Raw genomic sequence first — 17684 nt, 5'->3', positions numbered from 1 at the left:
CATGAATTTTCTCCCTACAGTGGCAAGCAACATCGTTGATTTCTTCCCACGTCACCTGACCTTATTTCCACTGGGCATATACATTCCTTTTTTTATCTTATTTCCAAGAGAAGATCCCTGCTCAACCAAGCCAGCTTTCTGCCTCATCTGCTTGACTTCCAGTATGTGGAAATTGCCTGCTCCTGTGCCCTTAGGAGGTGAAGTTTGAAAAGTGACCATCACTGATGGACTCCAGTACCTGAAAAAAACATTACTTACGATGATATCCAGTAGCAAAATAAAAAAATTATATCAAAATGCAATTTATTCTTGTGTAATTATGCTCTGCACCGCACTGATTCAACCTTGTAAAGTTTAGGTAGGGCTGTCTTGACTAAATGTTCAGTCTTGACATACTTGACTAAATGTTCAGTCCCTAAATCTTTGCTGAAAAGTGTGTTTCTAACCACAGTTTGCTAGCTGGAGATAGCTAGGCTACACCAAAATCCTGATGAAAAGCTAAGGTTTTTGCTACGTTTTTCACATATAAATTCATGCAGTTAAGCACTGTCAAATCATGGACCCCTCGCTGTGAGCTGTCAGGTGTAAGAAAGCTGAGATTTTGGGGACATACTGACGTATCTCTGGTGGATAAAAAAGGATGACCTTTGAATCTTTACCCTGACTGACAAAAGGCAAAGACTTAAATCTAGGTTTCAGCATGCAGTAATCTGCAGGTTGCTATCTATTTTTGAGTGTGTCTTTCTTAATGTGGTTTTTGGAGACGTTCTGCTTTATAAATAATTAAATTCATTTAAGCTAGACTAGAATCTCTTGTTCCCACCTCAGTGCCCTAACCACTGAACTTTAATGTTCTGGTCTCATCTTCCTTGGCTCAATGAATATTTAATTATTATCCCAAGCAAAGTAATACCAAGAGATTAAGACTTTTCTATGATACCAAATAGTCTGGGGGGTGGGACACATTTCTGGTATGTTTCTTGTGCCTCTTCCAATCAAGTGTCATGGAAAACAAACTTCTGACCTGCCAAAGAATTACCTGGAGGTGGAGCAGGTCCCTCCATGTCTTTATTTTGCTTAAGCATTAACATTTGACTCATGGGAGAAGTCTCACTGAAGTTAAAATGAACAACATCTGTAAATGTTTTCTGTTGAGGTCTCAACTGATATTTTAACTAGTAATGTAAAAATCTAAGTGGATATTACTCAGTTTCAGATTGTGACATATTTGGTTTATAAATAAGAAAGAACATAAAATGTATGAGGCATCTTTATAGGCATGAAAAAAAAACTCCTGGCAAGACAGGAAACAAAGGTAAAGCTCAAGGCTGATAATGGAGAAAGGTGATGGGAACAACAGCTGAGAAACTGTTTAAGAAAAAAGATGATGTTGAAAATCAGTAGCTTTGAAAAGCATAGGCAAATAATGAGGGAGAGCAAGATAAATGGGAATATTTGAGATTACAACAAGGTCTCTAAGGTTTTATTTAACCATTGTGAACTGTTTCCATCATGACTTTTTTTGTGTGTGTGTGTATGACAGTATAGTGTAATACAAACATGTCATTAAGTGTCATTATGCAGATAGAAATGAAAGCTGTTGATGAATGAACTCTCCTGTTAATGTAATCTAAAGCCAAGAACTGACCAAAAAAAAGTGCTTCTTGAATGGATTGATAATAGGTAAGGAAAACTAGAAGAATGAAAAATATTAATTATTTGGCAATATTTTTTTGACCAATATGTTTGACTTTTACAACCTGACAAACTGTTGGCATGCTTAATTCAGATTAGTCAACATATATAAACTACCAGCATTTTTGAATATACACTTATCCAAGCAATTTTACCATGCCTAATCCTGACTTTATTATTGAAAGGTCCTTTGGTGCTCTATTATTTCAGGTCTCATTTATTTTTATATACTTTTAGCTAATTATTTTTAACTTTTGCTTATTTCTAGTCACCTAGGCAATAATGTACATTGGCTAAATCTCTACCTGTACCTGAGATCTGATGTTAGCAGAAAGGTACTTGATTGAGAGTGCTAGCATTGAAGAAAAAAACACATGAAAAATGCGTGCGTAGGCATTCGGACATCTACACAGGCCTATTATTTTCTGTTCTCCCTGAGGTGTGGGAGCTCAGTGAGGGTGATAGTGAGTGTACCAGCAGCCACCTTGATGGATTTGCAGGCAGAGAGTTCTTAACGATACATTACTGGGAGCAAAAGCTCTTACTACTTTTCAAAAATTTACATTTGGAAGCAATGTGCTGGTTATGAGGAGTTAGATAAGTCTCAGCAGCAGCAAGTCTAGTTGTGTTGTACTAGTCAAGGCTGCTAAAATCCCAGCTAATCAGAACTGCACTCACGTCTTTCTTCCTTCTTACCACAGGTGAAGAGGAATGAACAAAGTCCAGTGTACTTGAATTGCTGTTCTGTCCTGTAACTTCCCTCCCAAAGGAGTTATGTACAAGTGATGTAGAGTCTGGACGACTCCTATCGCCACAGAAATGAATACCAAAAGGAACCTGTCTTTCTTCTCTACAACGTGTCCTTAAGGGAATGAGAAAAGTAATAAAAGTAAGTATTAACATTAATTGTAACTGAAAACTAGGAAAGCAAGATATACTGCACATGGAGATGACAAGAAGAAAGCTTTGATAGTATGAGATAAATTTGGTTTTCTGGTGTCTATTATTTCTTTTAGGCTGTGTTACCCCTCTCAAATGTGAGGTAGGAACTAAAAACTCCAAACATAAGGTAATTATGTGAAAAAAGAAGTGTCCACCTTGTTTTATACTTAGTTTTAAGATTTTTGTTCCCAAACAGAAATTCTAAGAAGCATGCAGTATTTAAATGACAGTAGGTATAAACTGCTGTATTACTACACAGAGAAAAGAAATATGTAGGAGACAAATAATTCAAAGATAAAGTGTAAACTGTCTCACATTATGGAGTGTGATAATGAAAACATGGTTTACTAAAACTTGCCTAAAGCTCCTACTGTGTATCCTCCAGGATATTGTCAACAGCTGACATAGAGTAGTCAACTGTTTTTTAGTGTAAGCATAGACACACTCAGATGATGTACAGACTTGCATTAATTGTGTAGAATGTGTAATGGAGGTACAGATATAGAAAAACACAGTACCAGTGGTAAATATTTTGGTCATATCTTCCTTTACAAAACCAGTTAAACTGCACTCATAAATGTGCAATGTTAAATTTTCTAAGTAAGAAAGGGCCTTCTGCTTCCTGGAATCTGTGAGCTATAGAGTGAAAAATAACTGCCTTGTCTACCATACATCTCATGCGACTGATCACACCAATTAGAACAAGTTAAACTCCTCTGTGTAGTGAGTTTTCAAATTTAAGTCCATTTAGCAATCATCATCTATAGGTTGCAACTCTAGAAAACCACTTGTGTAAGCTTACGTAGTGTTAATGTAGATAAATGTAGTTTCCTACTAAGTTCTACCTTTTACCAAGTCGGATGCAGGATATCAACCCAAAAACACATAGAAATACTTTGCTTCTAATATCTGTCTTTCTGCATAGGAAATTAATTAGGTGGATTAGTTAGTTAGAATTTAGCAGTAGGTTTTAACAGAAAATGTTTTCTCTAAAACTTTCAGTTAGAGACCTGATCACTCTGAATTTTAAAATTTGTCTACAGTGGAAAGTATCAGTTTGGATGACTCACTCTTTTCCCTTGCAATAGCAAATAAAATATATAGTATTGAAGTACTTAAATTAGGGTTTAAGTCTTCTCCTTACTGAAGCATTCCAAATTAAAGTGTAGTGTAATTTATCTAATTTTATGACATTATAATACACTGTATTTCTGGTTATTTTAGTGAGTACACAAGTCTTGACAGTTAGAAATAATTTTGTTTAACATCAGAGCATTTAATTTATCTACACTTAAATCTCACTGGATTTGTGAACCTACTTATGTAGGTGTCTCCTATCAGTCAAGTCAAAGTAGAAAAGACTGGATATCCTGAGACTAAGGCTTTGAAATCAATTTTTCTCCTTTATTTTATGACCACTCCCTAATCTACCTTGCAAGTTAGATTGGTGCTAGAGTAAGATATTAAAAAGACAACATTGTATTTTAATTTTTTATTATTAAGTGAGCATCCATTTTGGGATTTCTATGAAAATCTTCCCTGATCTATTTCCCAGGCAACCCTACTGACTAACAAATATGAATAGTAATGATAGCTCACAAGCTGAATCTTTGACCATAAGGAATAGTCCTGGAAGAATATTCTGGAATTTCAGTTAACCATGAAATGGATTCCAGCAGGACAAACTTCACCTCTTCATTTGAATAGCTGACAGATCACAAACCACTTACTACCCAAACACTTCATAACAAATTAAAGATAACATACAAACCTGCTGCTCAAAATTGCTGACATGCATTTGTGTATCCAGTTCTATCTGTTGTGCTACCACTGAGAAACACCTTGAACTCAAAACTGAGGAGTGCCAGTTGTTGACTTTAAACTTGTGCTTTACATGCCTGGGTAGGAACAGTGTCTGTGGCTCTGGGCAGTCTTTATTAAAATTCCTCTGTGAGAGCAGAGGTAAGGGGATTTCCTTCCTCTTAAAAATGTTGGCACTTTGATGAATGCTGCTGTATCAACAGTGTCAACAACAGCTCATCCTGAAGGATCAGGCAAAGAGAATATTTTTTTTTTTTACTTTAATTCTCACTTTGCATCTAATGCCAAGGTCTTTTAAACATTTGGAATGAAACTGAATGAACCTGCAGCCTGCTAGCAAAGATATCCTTCCGTTTTCTGTGGTTTGTCTAGAACACTAGATCAAATGCAAATAGGGAATGTGCTGTACATTTCAACATGCCTCTTTTAAAGAAAAAGTCCGCAGCTGCTGAGGAACTATTTCCTATTGTGACTCTGTTCATATCACAGGTGATGGGAGGTCAGACCCAAAAGCATATGATTTCACTCTAGATTGTTAATGTTACTGCCATCAGGCTGCCTGATGAATATTCAGATATTCAGATATTCTGAATATTATTTGGTAGCTTAGCATTATGATCTTTCTGCCAAATCCAGTGGGCTGGGCAAGAGTAACTGCTTTTCCAAAGCACATTTATGTAAAAAAGACCAGATCCTGCTTCTTTAACATTGTTCATAGCTTCGGTCTCATGTGAAGGTTAGATGAGAACGAATGGAACAGGTCGTCAGGCTCTGTGGGGAAGCTCCTGGGAACTTCTTAATCAAACTGAAATCAAATTGCTGTTTGTAAGTAATGAAAGACTTACACAGATCTAAGCAGTAGTAAATGACATATTTTCCTTATATGAAAGACTGTTTTGGAGGAACTCCAAACACTGAGGCTTCAGTCAGATGTCAAATTCCAAAATCATTCCTTTAATTTCTTCATCATATTCCTTTGCCATTCTTCCTTGTGTGTTGTTCCTGTAGCGTCACTTAAAACCTTTCATAATGTTCAAGTTCCAGTGCCAGTATCTGATGTGTAGTTCCTTGGAAAAAATTTGCTCCATCAAACAGCACTTTTTCCATCTTCCTTCATACCATCAGAAAAATCAAAGAAAATGGGCCTTACAGAAGACTGCCACTATTGCCGTTATTGATCCATTGTTTCATTTGGGGATTGATGAACAGGGATTTTGTTCAAGGTTTTTAGCTCTTCCTTCCAGTTGTAGATGAGTGCCTTTATTACACCTCCGTATATGCAATCCACATGACACAGAATGCAGTAAAAAGGCAATAATAAATATGCAGGCTCCAAATCAAACATAGGCATGTTCTCATCAGACACAGAAGAAATAAATAATTAAAAAATACATATTAAAAAAATTATTGGTTTTCATACATGGGAGGTATTTTTCTAGCCTTGAAAATCCTAGCTGCACATGCCATTTGTAGGTGAGCTTACACAATAGTATCAATTTCAAGATCTTGCTATCAGGTATAGCTGTAGAACATAGTCAATTCTTACATTCTCTTCACTGCTTGTCTGAGCAATCTGGATGTTGTGTGTTGTTTATGTGAGGCCATGAACAGTACAGACTAGGGTCATAAGTTGAGTACTGTAATTTTCGATACAATTTCCTATGCTAATATCAACAGTGTTAAAGAAAGGTGTGGAAGTTAGCATAGTTAAGCATTCATATGTGTATGCATAAATAAGATAATAAACTGGATAAAAAATCAGTTACTAAAAGAAAAGGAAACTAAAGCTGCACTGGAAAGTGTCCCACTGATTCAGTGCAATAGAATAATTTCCTGAACAGGAATTTCCTTAGTTTTATTTAGATATAAATAATTTATGTATGTAAGTCATGTTTTGCTGTGAGTTTAGAGTATGAAATCAAACTGGTTTTTTCTACTGTAGATTAACTTCATCCTGGACATGCGTAATTTGTGGGCAACCTATCAGTTTTTATGGCATCTTTAAGAACTGTAACATCTTCTAAATATTGTTGAGTTTGTTGCCATACAGTGGAAACATTCATCCATGGATCAAAATAATGTTAAGACTAATGTGGTGTTTGAAGGGTGAATTCTTTGTTGAACACTAAATGATGTTTGAAATCCTAGTGGTTAATTAGATTTAAAATTTTTTCTCTAGAAGGTCATTCATGATGTGGCATAGATAAAAGCATTACTACCAGACATAGGCTGGTCTTTAACACTATTTTTCTTTGCTTAACTAAAAGCATTTTTAAAACAGATTCAGATAACCTGGTACACGTTTGTGCTTGGGTGCTTTTTTTCACAGATTGCATAAATTCCACCTAATTAGAAATTTACTGAAATAAGAAAAATCAAATTAAAACAGCTATAAATCCACAAAAATTATTAAATTAGTATAAAGTGTTTTCCATGCACAGAAATATAAATAGAATGGAGCGTATTAGCCTTTTGTAGGAAATTTGTAAAAGCATGAAGGCAAAGCACTGAAAACCAGGGTGTTCATGCACAGTGTCATTTGCCTGGTCCTGTGAAATGATTGTTCCCTGTCTATGTGTATGCTACATGCATCTAGAATACATACTACTATATGTATTCCTGTGTGAGAGAACTATATCTCTTTATCTGGAAGTGAAAATTAATTTTATTGAAGACTATATTAAATAAAGGACCTCAGGGTTTTGAAAACCTTGTTATGAAATGAAAAATAAGTAGTAAATTTTGGAAAGAGGCGCAAATGCTTAAAGTCTTAAGAAAATTAAATATTCTGAAACTTCTCAGAAATGTTTTGCAGTTCTGTCAATACAATGCCCAGATGACCTCTGGATTTTTAACTCCCATATGAATCAAGAATAGCCAGGAAACATTGTGAAAATGAAGTTTCAGATGTGTACTGGTTAGATACATCAGGCTATTTAGCATAGTGGGATTTAATTTCAAGTGGGAGCTGGTAAGAAGATATGTAGTTAACAGTGCTATCATAGAGGCATAAGAAAAACTTCTACTGGATATAGGAGAAAAAATTGCATCTTATCAGCTGCTACAGCTTAGCTCTGGCACTTGTTTCAGATTGCCAGGTATTGAAACTTTATGCGTAGAAGTAGGTGAACCAAACCTTTAGGTTTTACTGGACTTGTGATGATGCACTATTGCTTTTGTCTTGTAGCTTTGATTTTCCTTATACACTTATTGAATATTTTCTTGGACCTGTGCTGAGTGGCAGAGGTAGCATCCAGCCTGGGAAAAAAAAAAAAAAGCATTGATTGCCTTAGTTTAAAACAGTGAAGGATTGGTGTCAGAAGAATCTGAGGAAAACTGAGAGCACCTTTGTGAATGGTGTCAAGGCATTGGATATTTGCAGGAGGAAATGAAAAACTGAAGGAAAAATTTGCAATTAATAATTTAACATTCTTGTTTATTAAGTAAGAAGTGAGTCTTACAATTCTTTTTGCTTTCTGCATCGGACCTATTTGTGACTTGGTTTTCCACCACCAAACTATTAATTTGAATTTTTCCCATGGTAATCTGATCCATTAAAAATTAGATTTCCAATCTGCTTTCTGACAAAAATGTGATCACAACATTTGCCTATATGGATAAGTTCTCATTGTGTTGGCCAGCTTCAGCCAAAGATTAAGGTTACTAATTGCATGGAAGTTGCATTAATAGGCAGCTAGTTGAAGCTGAAGATTCTCCTGCCCATCCCCTGGACACCCTCTTTTTTTGACAAGAAGAGACTTCAATCTTTGCTGGATACTGGAGGACTCACCTATGATAAAATACATCAATCCCAAAAAACCTTTCTTATGTTCTTATTTTTCTCTAATTTGTTTTGAAGAGACAAAAATTACTCTAGTAAAGTTGTGGGTGGATATAAACTCATACAAATAGCTTACTTTCTATGTTTGTTCACAGTTTTATGTCTCAAATTTATTTCTTACTGTTTGGATTAGTAGTAAACAAATACATCAGTGAAAAATCACCCTTTGAAAAATGATGCATAGGATCAGTCCTGTAAGAGAATCTTAAATTTCATGTTTTTTACATAATTACTTGAAATATTCAAGCTGTATGATTCAAAGTTAATGTGCATTAGCATATCAACTTAAAACTGGCATCCATTTTGTTAAGGTTTCTTAAATTTGCTTTGCTGTGACACTGAGGGAAGTCATGACACGTACTGCTTTTACTGATGATCAAATTTTATTTATGTGACCCACACATTACTGGTAGTGTTGTGTGTTTATCCTGTACACAGCTCTGATTTATTTTCTGGTTTGCTTCATTTGTTAACCAAGATTTTTACATTGAAAGGATGTTTATGTTCTAGCCATTTGATACAAAAATATATTTTGTTATAAGTTGTTTGCTTCTAATTCAGAAAGTGATTCATCTGAAATCAAGTAATTATAAATATCACTGAAGCTGTTAAAATGTTCAAAGGGAAAGTTAATGATGCTTGATTGCTGTTTTATGAAAATATTATTCAGCATATTAAGTGAAGAAAATCTGCTCAAAAAACATATATGTAGCTATTGTATCAAAAACTAGTTTTAGTATTTTGGGGATATATTTTTTTGTTTCTTGCATGACTGCTAACTCCAAAATATCTTCATGAAGTAGTCCTGAATTTACAATTATGATCTTGGGGTTAAGGCATTCTCTCTCTCCACCACAAGATGCTTGTGGCATTAGGAATGCATATTCAGGTAACACTTTAGAGAATTGCTCACCTTAGCTGTCCAAACTATATTTCTTACTGGTGTTGCTGTTTTCACAAGTATATTGACAAAAGGGATATTGAATGATTTTCTCAGTCTTAGCTCAGTCTTGTGTATTACTAAAAGATTAAGTAAATAACCATATAAATGAAGTGTGAAGCTGACATGCAAAACCTGCTGCACTGCTGAACTAAGTGGCTAAAGCCAGTAACGTCTTAGATTACTAAAGCCACATCTGCTACAAACAGAGCTGGATTTCTCTGTGTTGAGACCACAACAGATGTTACCTCACACAGGTGACCAAACTGAGAACTTCTATAGTATAAAACAAATCATTAGACATTAAAAATAGCTTCTTAAGCACAGATTTTAGGTGTGGCCAGCACAGGCTTGAGACATGTCCAGCACAGAAAAGGCTGCACTTCCTGACATGTGGATTATATCTGTTTCTATATTTATTTCTACAAAAGTCAGCATAGACTCTGTTATTGCATCTGAGCTCTGTTCAAAACTGAGAAGCTTTGTACACCTGCTTGACTAGCATTGTGCCCTAGCGGGGGATTAATGCATACTTCCACAGTTGCTGTTATTGAAATGAAATAACTATGGCACTATTACCAGTGCAAAATCCAGGGGCTCGGTCTTCCACCTGACTCTGTGTCTTTGTAAGAGCAATCCCTGTGAAAGCGCATGACACCGTCTTCCACCATGGGAACGCAATTCAGCCATTGCACAGAGTGAGCTAGTGCGGATACCAAGAATTTCAACAGGATGAGTGCTGACCTGCACCAAGGGTGATTAGTGCCTTATGGTAGGCATGTTTCTTTGCAGCAACTCTGACTTTATTCTTTAAGAGGAAAATCAATAATTGTTGTCCACCAAATCTTGTTGCAGTTCATGTCCTGAGGACAAGTATGCTACATACTGCATCAAAACTGACACCTGAATATAGCAGAGGAATCCTAACTGTCTAGTTTTACTCTTTGCTATGGAAAGAGTTTTCCTTCTCAGAACTGTTACAGGTTCTTTAGTTCCTCTTTCAGTTTTCTGCTTTTGTTTTGTTTTTGTTGGGTGTTAATTTGTTTGTTTGTATGGGGGGAAGATTGTAGGTTCTTGCTTCTTCAGCTAAGATTGCAGGCTGTAAAGATAAAGTTGAGAGGCTGGTTCCAGCTCAAGGATTTCAATGGAGGAGTCAGAAACTCTCTATTTGTAAAACTATACAGTTTTCAGGTCTGGTCAGCAGACTTCCTTGTGTCATGGAATGCCAGCAAGCAAGGCAAGGCCTCATTGCAAAATGACAGTGGCAGGTCCTGTGGTCAAAATTTGTGGTTTTTCACACAGTCATGAGTAATGACAATTGTGATGACAATGTCCAACTCCTTGGAATTAGTGTTTTGAAAACATTGTGGAGATGTGCTGCTGAGGAAAGGTGTGAATGAGAGCTGAAACTTCCATTACAGACTTCCCCCAGTAAGGAACTGCAACTGTAGGAGAGAGGATTGTTTGATTCTAACCCTTCTACGCTGGAGCAAGCATACATAGCAAAGCTTGAGCATAACAGGAGATGCAGCTGACCCACAAAGGGCCAGACAGATAGTGCAGCTTAGAGTTGTTGTTGATTATTAGTGCTTTAGTTGCTTTCCTAATTTTTGCTAGCTGTAACAAAGTCTTTTTACTAGTTTACAAGTGAGTCCTGTTCCTTCTATATTTTCCACAGAAATTTCAAATTATTTAATTTGAAAATCCTTAACAGAAGCCTTCTAAGAAAATAAGTGCTATTTTACCATTTTTTTGTCTTCTGTAATCAAGAGGCAGGAGGCTGAACACAGATTTAAAAGTTTGTAATGTTTTAGCTGTTCTGTGTCCTCAAATTCACCTTTCTTTTTTTTTTTTTTATAAGGATATGGATTTACAAAAAACCCTCAAAATAGAAGTAAGCTAACTGTTTGGAGATTGTTTACAGGATGCAATCATTCTGCCTGTTTCTTCTAATTCCTTCTGTGTTTTTCTCTTTTAATCTCCTACCTTTCCTTACTAAGCATTGAGAGCTGTCAGGTGAATGTACTGAGGAAGTGACAGGGAAAGACTACTTGGCTTTTCTCATGTCTGTTTCTGAGATCCTCAGGGCTATAACCAGCTATAGCTTTAACTGCTTCTTTCAAAATCACTGAATGCATACTGTTCATCTAGAGCTACTGAATAAGTGCAAGATGCACCTCTTGCATGACCTGATGTGCCCTTGATATAGGAAGCTGCTGTCAGGAAAATGGGGGATGTAGACAGAACATGTGATGAGACTTCTCCACATGGTGTTCATTTTTCCTGAGCCCATGAATGGCTCCACAATGTTGAAAGATTGGAATGCTTGTCCTAGAAATATATATGCTCACACTTGATATTTTCTAGTTGTGCCCTGGTCAAGGATAATAGTCAGGGCTAGCTAGAGTAATTTTCTTCTGCAACACTGGAAATGATGTCATGGACTTTCTTTTTTTTTCATTTGTTTCTTTTGGGGTTTTTATTGGTTTGGTTTGGGGACTTTTTTTTTTTTTTTGGTTGGTATGGTTTTTGTTTTGTTTTGGGATACTATTGTGCTCAGCAGCAGAGAGTTACAACTGAAAAAATATTATGCAAATCCATGAGAAGCAAATACTGTGCAAGTTAAAAAGAGCACAATATGTGGGTCTGGAATGCAATCTGATTTCTCTGAAAGTTATTTTCAGCCCTATTTTAAAGTCAAGATGAATGACACATTGCTGGAATAAGCACCACGTCTTGCCTGCTCTGTTAATGGTTATGTAAGTTTCTCTTCTATGGAAACACAGCAAGATGTTTGTCTGCTTGAACAGATACATTCTACCAGTACCTGGCTCAAAGTCCCACTGACTGTGTGACTCGGGCAACGTTTGTGATGCACAGTTTTTGGTCTCGGGCAAGTATGTAACCTATCCCTTTCTATTCTTCCTCAGATTCTGGGCTCATTCTCTATTTACACAAGCTTCCAAATTTATATGTGAATTCATTTCTCACTGTGGAAAATCACAGCTGAGTCACCCTGAATATATTTGTGCTTGGGTACAAACGTTTTCAAAAAACTTCAGTGAACTAATAGGCTAAAACTGTGTACTGATACCATAGCTACCCTGCTCTTGGAAGTGCAGAGAAGCAGGAATTTCTACTGAGAAAATGAGGGTAAATTATTTTCCAGGTGCTACTTATAGCTAAGAAAAACCCCAAAACTAAACCAAACCAAAACATCCAGAGGGAAATAGCAGGAAAAATAGGTAAGAAGTTTTTAAACAATTTTAATCAATTTCAAAACAAAATTTGTAAGCACTGTCTTGGAAAAATTCTCATCTTGGTACTCTGAGGTTCCCTTATTTTTTGTGTAGCCAAGCTGTAAGCAAACTAACTTGCTGATATCTCTATCTATCTGCCCAGAGGAAGCTATGGTCTGGTGATATTACAGTCTGATTTTCTAATTGTTCCATAATGTTTTACTTGTATGATATGACTTCAAAATGAGAGCTGCTTCAAGTACTCACGGGGTACAAACAATCCTTACCTAAGGTTTTGATCTCCTTTGTCTGTAAAACAGACATGCTCTATAGGGAGACTGAGTTGGGATGCAGAAAAATTGAGGTAATATGAAATTTCAATGAAAAATAAAATAAAGAAGGAAGAGGATTCACCTGTAAACAAGACTTTTTCACAGCTAGCAGCAATTAGGAAAGGAATACAATGATAATGAACAATAACTCTAAGCTTCACTATGCATGCAGCCCTTTGTGGGTCAGCTGCACCTCCCATCAGTCCCATTACCCTACAGTCCACATTGTGGGTGTGCATCCTCTTTTTGAGACTTCTGTGAGATGTGTGCTTCTGTGGTTGTTCACCCACCGCTCTGTTTCCTCCATGTCTCTTCTTCTACTCTAAACAGTGAAACAGGATTTTCCTTTCCCAGGTAGAAGAGGACCGTTTGCCTTTGCATCTAAAGACCTTCTTGGCACATAAACAGGCTCAAAGGTGTATGTAATTAAGACACCCTGACCTCACTGTGAAAGAAAGTTACAACTTTGTGGTTTACAGCCTGTCTGCTCAGTTTTTTGCTCCTTTCACCCATAAAAATCTGTCACTCTACAGCATTTTACAGATAAGGTTTTCTGGAGTAATGAGGCTAACTGCATCTATAATTCTGTGTAAGGCAGTCCAATATGCATTTTAGGTTTTGGGACAGTCTTACGCTAGAGGAGAACAAGGGGTCTAAGAAGATGGTTATTCAAATATCAACCGAAACTGACACTGAAGAAATTAATGTTGTTAAAAACAAGCTTGTGGATCCTGGAATCTTTAAAACAGCCTATGTGAATTAATATTTCTAGTTACAGTGAATTTTAACTGGTTTCAGATACCACACTCACTTGATCTGTGAAGAATCACAGCCTAAAATACTCATAATTTGAAATTTGGAACATCTTAGTTTTACCCTCTACATCTCCTTCCACATCTTTTGCTACTTCTCTGTCTCTATACTTGTACCAAGTCCTTGATTTCATACAGAGAAAGTTGCATGCTTAGGCCTGCACATAGTCACCAGTGCTGCAGCACTCAAGACAGTCTGGATTTCAAATGTGTAGAACTGTCATGTATGCACAGTGTCCTTCATTCAAAAGTTGCTTGGTAAATGCTCTAGGAACAAAGCATGCTGTAGAGCTGAGTTTGGTTTACTAAGGGTGCCAGACACGGTGTGAGAAGACAGCATGGTCCAGTTTATAGGGCAAAGCTGTGCCTGACTAGGCAAGGCACTTGTAAATTTGTGTTTACAGTAGCCTGCCTCCCATTCCAGTGGAGCATGAACTCTGCTGTATGCTATGATTCAATAGCAGATTCACTGACTTCAGGTTCAGCTCAGTAAAGGACTATAAACCAATTCTGATACTTTGAAACTGAAACGCTTATGAACTGATAGTCTGTCCTTAGTTGCAATACAGTTCGGTGCAGGGGTGACACTTTGAAAGGTGTACAAGGGAGCTCAAAGCAGCCCTACTGAATGGCAAGTATCTTCTCAGGGAGAGCTGGCAGACAATACATATTAACTGAAAACTTAATGAATGTTTAGTCTATATAATTATAAAAGAGACATGCGGAAGAGGAGAAGTAACAGACACATTTTCTAGTGAAGAAAATGGAGCACAACTGAAGTAACTGAATTAAGGCAGTTTTGGAGGCCTCTGCTATTTTTTGTCTCATTAAAAGAGGCCTGATCTTGGGTAGTAAAACTGTCCCTAGGCAGCACATGGCATTTTCACAAGCAGTATTGAGATTCATTCAACTCATGCCAGACATGAGAGAGGAAAAAGTAGGGAGCAGCCAACCTCTAGGATGGGACAGAAACTTTCCCAGAGCTCTAAGCTGTGACTCACTTAGTCTTGACTTTGATGAGGGGCAGTGTAACCAGGAGCTGGAGTTGATGATGAGAGTAGCGCAGGAAATGAGAGATAAATTTTAGCCACAGTTAACACAGGTCAGGGAAACTCTGAGAACAGCTAAATAATCTGTAACCTGACCACATATCAAGGGATCTTGGGAACATCAAATGTAATGATGTGTGTTTAGCTTCCTAAAATGGTTATTATCCCTGTGTTGCTCTGAAGCCCATACCATACAGTTGGGGTAAAGAGACAGACATTAAACAAGTATGAGCTTCCCTACAACTAAAAACTATTAGCTAAACTACCGGTATCTTTGCAAAGGAAACTGTTTTTCTGTGAAAAGTACTGAGATCTCTGATGCTTGAACTGATGAACTGTGCTTATCTTTTATTGTAATAATAGAAAGAACTTCATTCTTATGAACTGCCATCTGGGTTCCAATAGGCATTGAGTGGATGCAGAGCAGAGAGACAGATACAGTCCCAGATCAGGCACGGTGTGTGTTTGTGTCTCACCCAGTGAAATGCCTGTAATTCATGTCAAAAGGGATAGTTTACTGGGACAAATAATAATAATGGCCAGTCTTCGCAAGCGAAGATCCGGAGAAGGTCTTTCCACCTTCCAGCCTGCGCATTGGATTTTTTAGGTGAGACACAGTGTGCGCGGAACTGAGCCCACCCTTTAATCCTAAGGTTCATCTGCCGGGGCCAAGCGAGCTTGGACGGTGGCAGCGAGGTCCTTAGGACGTAGATGGGTTGCCTTTAAGGGCTAACGAGCCCCACCTGCCCGGGAGTGGCCCTGACCGGGAATCGAACCCGGGTCTCGGCGGTGATAGCGCGGCGCCTTTACCACTAGACCACCAGGGGCTCACTGGGACAAAAGAAGACACAAGATGGCTATGTGGGACTTTTACAATTATTATTACTGCAACCCAAAAAGATGTTTTTAGTTTTAGGCAAGTAAGGGTGAAGAAGAAAATTACTGTCCTCTATTAGCTAAGTAATAAAAAGTTTCATTGTGAAAGCCTAAATTCCAGAGAGTTCTGTGGGATCTATTATTCTTTTTCTCAGAGGTATGGGTATGTGTGACTCAGCAAATGGCTTGTAAAATGAAAAAAAGTTGTGTTAGAATGACCTGTTTATCTCAGACACTGGATATGTAACTTGCAAGTATCCAGATATGAACTGTTAATCAAAAATAGTCAGAAGCAGAGAAATCCTGCAGCTGAAAGTTGAGTAAAGTTTTATTTACAACTTTTTTAGAAAGTGAGGTGTGTTGATAGCAAAAGCTGTCATTGGTACTCTTAAATATGTGCAGTCTGTTGTAAAATCAATATGTAGTCACCCTTTGTGATCCTAGAGCTTGCTTTGGCTGCAGATGGGAAAGCTCTAGTGTGATAATAGAGAACAAAGTTCATTTTCTGGGTTGCTTGTTGTTAAGTAATGTGCTGAAAACATTGCAAGGTGAAAGATGGTACAGGAATTTCCAGGCAACCATTTCCTTTTTTGGAGAAAACTTCCATTTAATTTTGTTCAGCTGAACTATTAGAGGCTGCAGGCCTGAGAACTGAATGCTAACATAAATCTATCTCAGAAACATTTACTTACATAGTGTTTCTGGATGTGATGATATAAATCAGTAAATTAGGATCCCTGTAGAAGATTTGAAATGCAAGTCAGTGAATTTAACAGGTTGTAATCTAATCAGCTTGTATTCTTTTCTGCTAAGAATAGCTCTTTTCTGCTATTTTTCAGCATCAGCTATTCTTTTGTACATGTATGGAAAAAAACATGAGTATTGAACATGTGATAGTTCAGTGGGACGTATGTGAAGGTTCATTGGTTCTCTTAACTTGTCTCTGCAAGCAGCCACTATCTGGTACCAAGCAATATTATAGCAACAGGGAAACTGCGTATAGTTCTTATGAAGGACAAACTTCTAGGCTCAAAGAATTTGTGATCATAAATTCTCTTAGCCAACAGGAGCATTAGTCATGTCAGTGAAGGTTACCAGGTATCATTTTTCTTCCTTACATTTGCCCGAATGCATTCTCACCCTTGTGAGTGTCTGGTACTTACGAAGTTCTATGCCTGGATGTTGTCCATTGTTTAATGTCCACTGTGTCATTGAAGAAGAATCTCTTGTTTGAGTCTACCACCTTGCATTTTCATTTGATACGAATGTATTTTGTACAGAGGTACAAAAAAACGGAACAGTCAAGCTCTATTCACTTTCTTCCCTCTACTTATAGATTTCTACTATGTCCTTTTGTTGACACCCCTTCTCATACCTGCTCTGTCTTCTTTAGGCCAAAGAATTTAGTCTCCCTGCTAATTCTCTGTTTAAAGCTGTTAGAACTTTCATAGTTGGCCTTGTTGCTTTTCTCCACTTTTGTTTCCTCCATTCTATAGGACCCATTTCTTTCCCACCGACTTTTTTGGCACATAATAGATTTATAATGAGGCACATTTTTTTGTTGTTTTTTTCTAGTACTTGTTTATTTTCTCTTATGACAGATCACTGAGTATATTTCGTAGACCACCTTATCTTCTCCAAAGTTCTTGATTTTGACTGGAAGGAAATAAAGCATTTGGATGTTGAGTTAGGAAGCCTGATTTGCTAGTGTGAAATAGATTAAAACCTAGCAATTTTGTCCATTTTGTAAAGGGATGGGGGAAAAAGAATTGTATAAGTTAAGTTTTTGCTCCGTCCCTGACTACTGTTGGAGCCAGGGGTGGGCAGGGTGACACTCCCTGCTCTGTTTTGGTATGGTAGCAGCGCTGCAACTTTTTTCCATGCCAGGTGAGCTGGAGGATAGAGGCTTATGGAAGCAGCCAGATGGCACTGACTCAGAAGGCACAGAGTGAATTCCTTTCAAACACTCCTGTTTTGCCCTCACCATCTCTGCCTGGATCCACTTTTGAGGTATTTTGTTTTGAACACTTTCTGAGCTCCTGTGTACAACACACTGCAATGGAAATTTCCCATGATATTCTCTTGCAAAATGCCATTCTTACAAAATACATAAATATACAAAGAAGAACTTTTAAGT

Source organism: Myiozetetes cayanensis, unplaced genomic scaffold (genome assembly GCF_022539395.1).
Source record: "Myiozetetes cayanensis isolate MyiCay16 unplaced genomic scaffold, myiCay2020 scf4, whole genome shotgun sequence".
Lineage (NCBI taxonomy): Eukaryota > Metazoa > Chordata > Aves > Passeriformes > Tyrannidae > Myiozetetes > Myiozetetes cayanensis.
Note: the sequence above shows the minus strand (reverse complement) of the source record.